Consider the following 11204-nt stretch of genomic DNA (forward strand, 5'->3'; position numbering starts at 1 on the left):
ACTATCTCACTTACAATTGAGAATCTAAAACAGTTGGGTACTGTACAACCCATCAATTCTGAGAAAACCAGAGAGATTACTTCAAATTACTTCTGAGCTCCTGCCCAAGTGCTTCAGTCTCTTGCAAACAGCATGATACTGTGTCCTACTTTGTGATCAAATAATTCCAGGTCCTTTCCCACAGAACTGCACCTTACCCTGTTTCTTCCACCATCACATACTCATGCAGTCCAGCCTATAGACTGTGTGTTGTTGCTTTTGTGCTAATGTCGTGCTCTCTTCCAAATGATGTCTCCCATCTGCGAAGATGATTCTGAACCATAATCTCATTCTCTACACCTACAGCTGTTCCCAACTCCCCATGGCCTGAAATCTTCCGCAACATACTCTATCATCTCGGGCTTCCTGTGAAAAATGTGCAATGGGAAGGGCTGCCATGTGGTAGTGAACCATGCAGTAAGTACTCTTCAGCTGCAGTCACTCCACCACTTTTGCTTCCATCCTGTAGAATTTTCTGCCTCAGAGTCACAGGTAAATAGCAACACAGATGCTGGAGACTGAATCTCACCAGGCAGAAAAGTACAAGAGGATGAGGGCCTGTAATTCTAATGTAAACCTAATCTACAGGTTAGGAAGAGCAGAGCTAGGCTGGCTGCCACAAGCCACACTCTGTCTGTGAGCCTCTGGACTCCATGTCGTGCTCTTGTTAACGCTGAAATTGGCAATGCCATGTACAAAATAACACACATACACCTTGCTTTCAAAGGGTAAATGCACCTAGTTTCTTGCTACCTCCTACATGCTTACAAGTAAAGAAAGCTTCCCTTCCTGTGTTTTTTCCAGGAGTTAAGCTTTTCTTAAATTAACTGCCAGGCTGCAAGGAAAGCCAAAGAAAAGCATGGCCTCAATAGAAAGTACCTGACCAATGAATTTCACTGAACTCTCAGTTCTGCAGTGCAGTCACATTTATCTCCACACTAGATTACAACAGAAAAAAGGATCGAGCCGGAGGCTGATAAAAATTATTCTCAGGTGGCTGGCACTGCACTCCAGTATCTCTGACTCTGTTACAGGTTCTACCAGCTAAAGTACAGCATTGTTCTAGAGTTACAAAGAAACACATACTGCTTAAATTACCAAAAGTTGGCCACAAATTAAAAAAAAAAACAAAACCCTACATATATCAGTGACTCAAGCTTATGTACAGTGCATCTTATTTGGAAAAAAAAAAACCACCAACCTCTTGTTTGGAAAAAATCCTAAACCAAATACCTCTAAAAGTTATGTTTCCTACCCTGATATTTATCTGCCCTGAGATAAATACATGACAAGTCAGAACGAACACACACACACATCCCACACAACAGAATCCAAGAGCAAACCCTCAAACCCTAGACCACCTACTGAGGAAAGACAAAGAGGGAAGAAAACTGACACACCACTGAGGGTCTCTCATCATCACAGAATATCATGTAAGACTCCTCCCTGGAAAGGTTTCAGTTCCCCAAACTCTTCTAGTTGCTGACATTGCACTTTTCAATTTAGAAATCCAGAATACTGCTAGGAGCTTCCTTCAGAAGCGCTGTATTACCTCTTGGGATTATGGACATAAAGTGTAAAGAAAAACAAAAATCCACAGGACATGAAATTCTTTTAAAAGCCTAGAGGCAGCTTAATTTTTTCCTATGGCCCAACATCAGCCAGAATTTCTCACTGCAGCCAAAAACAATTAGATTAAAAATCTGCCATTACTCTGTAAATACATAACAATACTGGTCTCCTCAGGAGAAACACAATCTAGTTACAAGTATTTATCACTGTTTGAAAAGAAAGTCAAAGAACCAGTGTGCTGCTTCTTCTTTCCTCCTTCATTAAACTAATTACATCCTTCCAGTTCATTAAACCCTCTACTTAGTTAACTCACTGTTCACTCAGTCTTCTTGAGGTCACTTATTTCCTTGGCACAATCATACCACATTTAATGTAGTCTGCCCACACAGTATTCTGTATAGAAAATCAGTCCACAAGAAACACAGTTCCATAACGAACAGAGTCCTGTCACCTCCCAACAGACTGCTGCACTACAGGAATACATTGTGCGATTCATTGAAAGGTGTTGCTTCAAGTTCACTCACACTTTCCATACCCTAGAAGATACTGTGGTAATTCTGTTAAATGGGATACAGTTAACTCTTACTAAAGGTAGAGTCACCAGAAAGGCAGATGACTGAACTATTCATGTGTACCTTCTTATGCATTTGAAGTGCATTAAAAAATTTACAATATTTTTACTTTACAAATATATAAAGCTAATTTTTCAATGAGAAAACCTGCCCTTTTCACATCCAGCCAGTTTTTTTAGATAAGCCTTCCCGGTTACAGACATTCCTTCTGAAGTGCATTTTTCTCATTTCAAAATGCACAAATGCATCAGATTTTAATTAATGGGTATTATAACAGTTAAAATTTTGAATGTTTAACCTCCCAGGTCTCTGGGATAAATGGTACTGAAGTCCACATGAGCAAAAAAAAACCCCAAAACATATGCTTGGACTTGTCACAAGGAAATCTATTTATATATGTAAGACTCAGCCTAACTGATCATTATTGCAACAGATATTTTTTTTTTTGCCCCAGGTTTTCATTCTGCATATCAAAAGTATTCTTTCCACCAATTATACCAAGCTGCTTTCACTTTATAAGGCCAGTGTTCTTCAAGACATAGGACCATTCATGAATGTTCTTCATAAAAAAAAAAAAAAAAATTCAGGGATAATGATGTTGGTATTGCAGAGAAAGGGTTTTTAGGTCCCTCCAAATTCTTGCCTTATTGTACTCTGAGACAGTTGAAGGGAATTTGACTGACTGCATCTTTAAACCTGAAATCCCACTTAATGTCAGAAAAACTCTGCAGAGGGACAGAAGGCATCTCACTGTATCTTATTGTAATAGTCAAAAAATGTTAACAACCATCTGCTTTAATCACTGCTTGGAAATGGCCCCTCACAGCTGCTGAAAGACCGTGCAAGCCCCTACATCTGCACTAGGCTCCCCATGTTGGGGTAGGGGAACTTCGGTAATGAAATACTAGCACACAAGGAATCACCATGTCACAGCTGTCAGAATGTTTTAGCAGCATGATATGCAGGGTATGCACTGCATGCTTGCGAAAACATGAAGCCTTAGGTGTGGGGACACAAGGCACATAGGATAGTAGACTTCTGGGACACTGTTTAGGGCACAAATCTGCTGCAGTGTGCATCCACATTGTAGCTGCAGCAAAGACTGGTGGAAAAAAATCCCACCAGCTGTGGGCAGGTTTCCTTTCAGAGGGTATCAGATGATACCAGAAAAGCAGAGTTAGGGAGCATGCAGCATGGAAAGCTAAGAGGCCATGGAGAAAGAGGAGAGCTGAATCAAACTGAGATTTTGACTTTAATGAGGATGTGTGTAATTATCTCCTCATATGAAAAAGGAACCATTTAGATAAATTATATAATCTAGATGCCAATTAAATTTTTTAAATAAATAGATTAGGATTTACTTAACACATTCAGTGACAAGTGATTTGCCACTCCAATGTCAACATTCACCCAACCCAAACGGCAGAAGTATTAAATGGCAGCCTTCTACCTTTGTTACACACCTTTAACTCTGTAATTCTTTGCTTTTTCAGTTGCACACTTCAACCGCTAACATCTTTCTCCATTTGGTGAATCAAGCATTTGATTTTATCTGGTGAACTTCTGCTGAACTGGTAAACAACCATATTATGGAAATTACGCAAAAGATATTCTCATTTGCAGAAAGCACACTGTTCTCAGCACCAGCAAACAAAAAAACACATGCACACCAACAATAAATGTGTGGTTTTTGATTCCATGCTTTATGTTTTTTAATCAGCAAAAAGATGTTCAAAAGGTGTATGATTTTCCTTAAAGTTTGCTACAAGAGCTATTCTCACATCATTTTGCTGAAGGGGTAGCACAGTTATTTTAAAATACAATTGTTTACAGTGTTTAAACCGTCACATTTTTAAACCATAGCCACTTCACTCTACTGCACCCCTTACCTAGAATTCATGAAACTTTCCTGAGATACAAATACTGCGGGGTACTATTTTACATCTGTGAACATTCTGAAGCAGAAGCCACAACTAGGAAGTCAGATACTACCTGAAAGAAAACCAAAACAGTAAAGAAAGATACAGCATAATTCACAAAAGCTGTAATAGAGTGGCAGTATGCTACATTAACTAGGTTTTTTTAAAACTTTCACAATTTAATAGCCAATAAATCAAGCTTTAGGTATTCAAAGATAGATTTATCTTAAGACCCTACTCTTATTTATTTATAGGTTCAGAACAGGTGAATTTCATTATTTACTAGCCCAGCCACTAACAACCTCTACTAGCTGAGCCATTATTAATATGTTATTTGTATTGTCTGAGCATTACAGCACCAAATATTCAATAAAATTATTCCAGCTTTTATTAAATAACCATTAAACAACCACCTATGCCATTTCCCACTCCAGTGTGGTTTTGTACTGAGAAAAGCAACTTATTACTGCCATTCTCAGTTCAAACAGCAAACACTTATAAATGTGATGACAATGTTAGTTACAGTATGCTGTAGATGTATGGAATAAGATTTTCTTATTTTTCTAAACCAAAAACTTAGGCATAAAGAGAGCTGCACAAACGGAGCAAAACTGACAAATTAAGTACTGAAATTAAGAAATTCACAAATTGAGGATGAAAACCTAAATGCCATCCTCTTTGGAATATGCATTATGTGGTCATGCAATTATTTCTATACTGCTTTTCTCTATAAACACCTGCCTCATTTATTACAGAGGATGGATTCCTTCGGGTATGATTCAGCATTCTGTCAGAGGGGCTCATCTTCACAACTCTTATCACACTCATTGCTGTAATTGTATGTCTCCCAACTTCTAAACGGGCAATTTCAAGGGAACAAAGGGCTCCTGATTAATGTACTTTAATACTGTTCTGGATTCTATTTCTGCTTTTGGCTAGGAGCACTTACATCACATGCAACAATTCACAAACTTTTCACAGGTTGACCCTACTTAAAAGGTAACTGATTTTTCATTAGGTCTTAATTATAGTACTTTATTTTGATGATTAAGTTAATTTCTTAATGTCTCAGCTCCTCATGTTAAAATAAATCATTTCCAAAAAAAGGTTTTGAGATTCTAAGAGCAAATGATGATAATTACAAGGGAGCTAGCAAACTACTGTCTTCAGACCAAGATTTGATTACCATATAGGAAAATGATAACATACAGGAAAATTATACACAACTACTGCCATCACTCCACGTTCACCCTAACAAAATCGTAAGGACAAGACCTGGCCAGAGTAGCAACTTTCCCCTCAACAGAAAGAGCAACTGTATCAGAAAACTTAATGAAATACCCTTGCTGCTCAAGGTGCAAGTTCACAACATAGACAAGATTAAGCACTCAGAGAGCTGAGTTCTAACAAGCTGACTAATGCATTTCAAAGATCAGGAATTCTGACAAACCTGTACAACTGGCCAGAAAACAGTCACTGAACCACAGTACAGTTCTGAGTATGGAGAGTTGTCTCCTCTCAGCCTGACACTCTTGGTGAGCATTTAGTAACAAGCTCAGTTAGTGTATCATGAGCAGGTTAGTAACAAGCTCAAACATGGGAAAGAAAGTTTGGAATGGTATGTTGCTAAACCATTTTCCCTCTAGTACAGAAAGACAGAAATGTGAAGGAAGCTGGTGTCTAAAGAGCAAGTGATAATCTGAGATCCAAAGTAGAATTATGTTATGAAGTACAATTCACTCAAACTAACAACAGCATTAAGTCTTAATTTATTAGGAATTTATCATCCACAGGGAAACACATAGAACTGAAAAACTCCCTATTACTTCAGAAGCATTACACTCAAAACAAACCTCAACTCCGAATTCAAACTTGCAGAGGGAATTAGAAAATATTACAATCATGCTTTCAAATGTGATTTCATGCTACAAGATGAATCAAAATCCCATGAATCTGGCCTAAAAAGAAGCAGGAGAGGGAGGAAGCCATTTCAGAAGCACCCCTTCTGCTTTTTAAGAGCTGTTACCAAAACTTTCTACGCACTGTACGAGACCACACATGTAGCTCTTACGAAGAAAGATAACTACCTTCCCTACCCTCTCTCAAACCTGGGATACATAGCTACAAATGCCATTGATTCACTACCAAACAAAAATTTATCAAATACAGTTTTTTTTAAATGTGACAGTTACCTAATGCAAATATTATACAGTGGAAATGCGCTGCATACACATATAGTATTGCAAACCCTTTAATTCCCTAAAAGAAATGAATACTCAACAATTCCAAGACTATCTCTACTGTGTAATAAACCTCTCCATTAAATTTTCAAAATACATTCTTATAACGCAAATACACCAACACTAGAATTCAGAGAGTACCGAGCGGACAGGCTTATTTTATGACAGGAGCATATATACTCAGCTTATGTCCTGCTAGAGTGAACTCAAGCTTTCCTCTCTTCTCTTGCTGCTTCTCCTACCCACCCACCCCCCCACCCCCCCCCCGCCCCGCAAAAGAATCCCCTTTCCTTTTCCTAGACCCACTTCCCACACAGGGCAGAAACCTCCTCCCTATGCAGTGATGACCTCATGCAGCTAAACCCATCTCCTTGTATGGAGCAGCTCCGGGCTTGCGGCCAGCTTCCTCCGCCTTCGGGCTGACACTCAGCATATCTCCCTTCACCCACCGCCCACAGCACCCCGAGAAGCGGCGGGGAGAGCCGGACAGGAAGGGGGGGTCTCTGCATGGACAAAGGACTGACGCCACGCGCCTGGCCCAAAGCACCCCAAGCCGCGGCGAAATAGCATAGAACTACCTCACATCATCCGCTCCTCTCCACTGAACTATGAACACTTCCAAGCATGGAAATAAATCTTATGTTACCTAACTGCATTGCAGCCCCACTCAGCTGGATCTTGCTTCCCTGTGTTAAATCTGAGAGTGAGGCACACGTAGCAAAGGCTTTTCTCATCTTCCTTTGTGTCACCGTACCCTTAAAATCCTCCTGCCCCTTCTTCAGCCTGTCTCGTTTTCTCAGAAGATTTCTACATAACCACTTTACACACTGGCAATACAAACCAACTGGAGAAGTGCCCTCCTTTGAAAGGCTCAGTTGTGACTCAGTTATAGTTGCAAGGAACCTGGTGATGGATAACATAGCTTTTGCTCAGTTAATAAGTAACCTTGCTCTTCTCCTTCGAAGAAATATCCCCAAAGCCCAACTCTTCTGGGGTTAACATTCCACACATGTATATTTTAAAACTATAACAATGTACTGACAATTTGCTTCAACACATTAAAAAAGAATTTATAAAAGGAGAGAAAACACATTTGTCTCACCAATTATAATCACTACAGTACCTCAACCTGTACCTCCATCATTTCCAATCTGCTTTCACTGTGCGCACATTAGAAGTATGAACATCCCACCTCTTTGAGTCTCCCAAGGACTAATGCATTCAGGTAGTAAACTGTATCAGTCATCTCTTTATTACATATTATTCAGGAGATACAATTATCTTAAAATAATACCTGGTAAACTCTTTTGGTCAAAAGCCTTCAGAAGTCACCCAGATTTTTTTTACACAGGAACTTGTTATAAGAAGCTGTACTGAGATACAGTAGAGCATCAGTCTCTTTGTGAAGGTTTGTTACAAAGCAGGAAAAGTCACATCCACGTGTGGAAACTGCTGCTTTCTCACAAATAGAAAAAGAGTCAGCCTGTTTAAAAGTGCAATAAAACCCTGCGTATTCACATATGATGTGTCTCTTCCAAGGGTGTATGCTCATGTAAATTCAAACAAACCAGAAACATACTCCAAGGTGAAAAGGAGTGTTTCACAGCCTTCTGTGTATTTCGACCTCAAACACTAGATATTTGAGCATTTAGGACCATCACAGAGACCAAACCCAGAAACATACACACCATAAAAACGCAAGTAAAAAAAACCTGGGCAGCAGCACTGAGAAGGTACTATCTACGTCGGCCTTACATCTAACGCCTAAGTTCAGAAACTCCCCAAGCTGTACACTGCGGGGCATCCAAAGCCTGGGGCACTGCGCTTATTTGGGAGGTGGGCACATATCACAGTTCCAAGCGGTGGCTGGCGCGTCCTTCCGTTATGCGCGGCAGTCTCAGCCCGTAGCACAGGACAGGAGCGGACATGCCGGGTCCCCACAGCCGGAGACAGATGTTGCAGGAACTGGCCCGGGCCAGCCCCATCCTCCCTTCGGCCCAACCCGCGCAGGGCCTCGCGGCCCCGGCCCGGCGGCAGCCCGGGGGGCGCGGATGGGCACCCGCCGCGCTGAGGGCCCCGCTGGGGCGGAGCCGCCCCCGGGCAACAGGCGGCACAGCCGCCGCTTGTCCGCACCACCGTCGAGCGAGGACATCAAATGCTACCGCCGCCACCCCCTCAGAGGGAAGCGTGAGCGGCGCCGCTGCCAGCTCAGCCCGCAGGTAAATCCCCGCACAGGGCCTGCCTACCCGCCCCCTGCACCGGCTGCCTGACGGACGGGCGGGCGGGCGGGCAGGGCACGGCAAGGGGCAGGAGCGGGCTCCCTTCCTGCCCGACCACTGCTCCCGGGGCCAGACAGCAGCGGCGGCGGCGCCACCGCGCTCCCGTACAATACCTTCCTACCTGACAAGCCGGACCCCCTCCGCCGCCGCGGGCGTCACGGCCCTACCAGAGCCGCGTGACCGCCGCAGACCAATCAGCACCACGCTGCCCCTCTCCCTAACAGCCAATCAGGGAGCTCCCCGCCTTCTGGTGACGCACTGCACTCGGAGACCAATCAGCGGGGAAAGATGCTCCCCGGCTCCCGCCTCCAGGCGCAGAGGCACTACACGATTGGAGGAGAGCTGTGGTGCGCCTCGGGAACTTGGCCTGCCCTTCCACCCCGCTTCCAGCGAGCCGGTTTCCTGGCAACGGCGCAAGTTCCGGGAAGCTCCTCAGGGCCCCGGAAAGAGTGCTGGGACTGGATCCGAGTGTCAGTGTGGTCCTGTGGGAGTAGAATCACAGCTCTGTGGTGCAGTGTACACCAGGCCTGGAGCGCCTGTGTAGTCTGCGTGTTTCCATCCCCACTGCTCCACCGAGCGGACAGAAGGACTTGTGAGTGGGTGTCGGCCAGCTTCAGTGTGGGTTCTCACCTGAAAAACCAGCCATGTGCTGGGCTGTACCAAAATGAACCTGACCAGCAGGTCGAAGGAGGTGATCCTGCCCCTCTACTCTGCTCTCGTGAGACCTCACTTGGAGTATTGTGTACAGTTCTAATGTGCCCAACTTAAGATGGACATGGAACTGTTGTAGCAAGTCCAGAGAACAGCCATGAGGATATCAGAGGGCTGGAGCACCTCCCATATGAAGATAGGCTGAGAAAGCTGGGGCTGTTCAGCCTGGAGAAGGGAAGGCTGCGTGGAGACCTCATAGCAGCCTTCCAGTATCTGAAGGGGGCCTACAAGGATGCTGAGGAGGGACTCCTCGTTAGGGACTGTAGTGGTAGGACAAGGGGTAATGGGTTAAAACTTAAACAGGGGAAGTTCTTTACTGTGAGGATAGTGAGGCACTGGAACAGGTTGCCCAAGGAAGTGGCAATTGCTCGATCCCTGTGAGTGTTCAAGGCCAGGTGAGACAGAGCCTTGGGTGACATGGTTTAGTGTGAGGTGTCCCTCCCCATGGCAGAGGGCTTGGGACTAGACGATCTTAAGGTCCTTTCCAAACCAAACGGTTCTATGAGTCTATGACTAATAGTGTCAAATCCTGAGAAGACACCTCCTGGACACTGCAGCTTACGGGCAAGGAGTCTGATGTTCGGTAACCTCCCAACTCAGTGTCAGGAACAGAATAGAATCAAAAAGAAACAGAAATGAAATTAGGAAGGCAAGAAGAAAACAATAAAAAGTTTTTTTTTTTAAAAGCTACTATTGTTACATTAACTTGACAGGTTTAGGGAAACTTCATGGATATTAAAGTGTTGCATATCATCGTTTGAAATAGTTTATGTTTCAAGTAAATGAACAATTTAATTATGTAGCAATAACAAAGTTTGATACCACGATGTTTTTCATACATGGGAGAACATAAGATTAGAGTTGCAGACAAGCACCCTTTCTCAGTAAGTTGTCAGTCACTGGTATTTCAGAAGGAGTCTAAAAAACAAGACGTGGGTAGAGCAGTCATATTCCAAACCAAGCCTTCTTTCTAGAACAGAGTTTTTAAAAAACACTAGAGAAACTTTGCTGTGTGCAGCTTCCTACCTCTGTTTAAGGCATTTATGCCTTTATCTTCCATAACATTATAACATAAAAAGTTTCCTTTATTTACCTGTTTAGCAAATGAGAAAGAATTAGATTCTTTTATAGTGCATCTATATGCACCTTGAGGCAAGTTGAGACATATGTACAGTTAGAAGCAAGTTTTTATATTACATTTAAGATGTAATTTGCACTTAATTACTTTTCAATAATATTTGGGATAAAAAGGTTCTATTAGATGCAAATAGTGAATTCAGTATAAAAACCATTAATACTAGAGCTTTATGACAAATGCAGGTGAAAACAGCCTGATTCAGTTTTGGTTCAGCTATATTCAAAGATAAACTGTTTTACTGGGCAAATAATTTCTCAGTCTATATGCCTATGTCTTGCATGTAAGACCACATGCCTTTCGTGATTATATCTACAGTTTTGTAATTTAGCCAGCCCTGAGACCCCTGAATCTGATTAAAAGTAGTAGACAATATTATGAGAGTAGAAAAATCTCTCATCATTAGTTTCTTGCTTTGAATTTTTTAAACATTACTGAAGAGCCAGCTTGCCTTCTAAGAAAGAAAGAATTTCCTGTTGTTTTTTGTAGTAAGGTGTTTTTCTCCCAAAGCTTTCAGGTATTTGTTAAGTAAAGATGAAAAGAAGGTAGGTCTATAGTGTAGTCACTGCAGTTAAGTGTAGACATATGCAAACTATTTTGAAAATCAAATTATTAATTTTATTTAGAAAGTGTAATAATGGAATATGAAAAGCTTTAAAATTATATTAGCACTTGCAATTAAGAGACAAATTAATAGCTTTATTTCTAAGAGGCTGCAGATGCTGATCCTCTCTCTT

The 11204-nt window shown here is 42.2% G+C and overlaps 1 protein-coding gene across 4 annotated transcripts in view; it reads right to left on the bottom strand.

The window, feature by feature from the left end:
- Positions 1-8828, bottom strand: part of LOC133223906 (tyrosine-protein kinase Fer-like) — a 48432-nt gene extending 39604 nt beyond the window's left edge. The window contains exon 1 of one of the 4 annotated variants that reach the window (XM_061375033.1): positions 8743-8828. The gene's annotated coding sequence lies outside the window, so the exon portion shown is untranslated. The remainder of the gene's footprint in view (positions 1-8742) is intronic. The other 3 variants (XM_061375043.1, XM_061375053.1, XM_061375060.1) reach the window with 3 other exon arrangements.
- Positions 8829-11204: the final 2376 nt, after the last annotated feature.

Source organism: Neopsephotus bourkii, unplaced genomic scaffold (assembly GCF_033783945.1).
Source record: "Neopsephotus bourkii isolate Nb327-2 ecotype Australia unplaced genomic scaffold, CSIRO-AGI_Nbou_v1 NB_178, whole genome shotgun sequence".
In the NCBI taxonomy this organism is placed as follows: Eukaryota; Metazoa; Chordata; class Aves; order Psittaciformes; family Psittacidae; genus Neopsephotus; species Neopsephotus bourkii.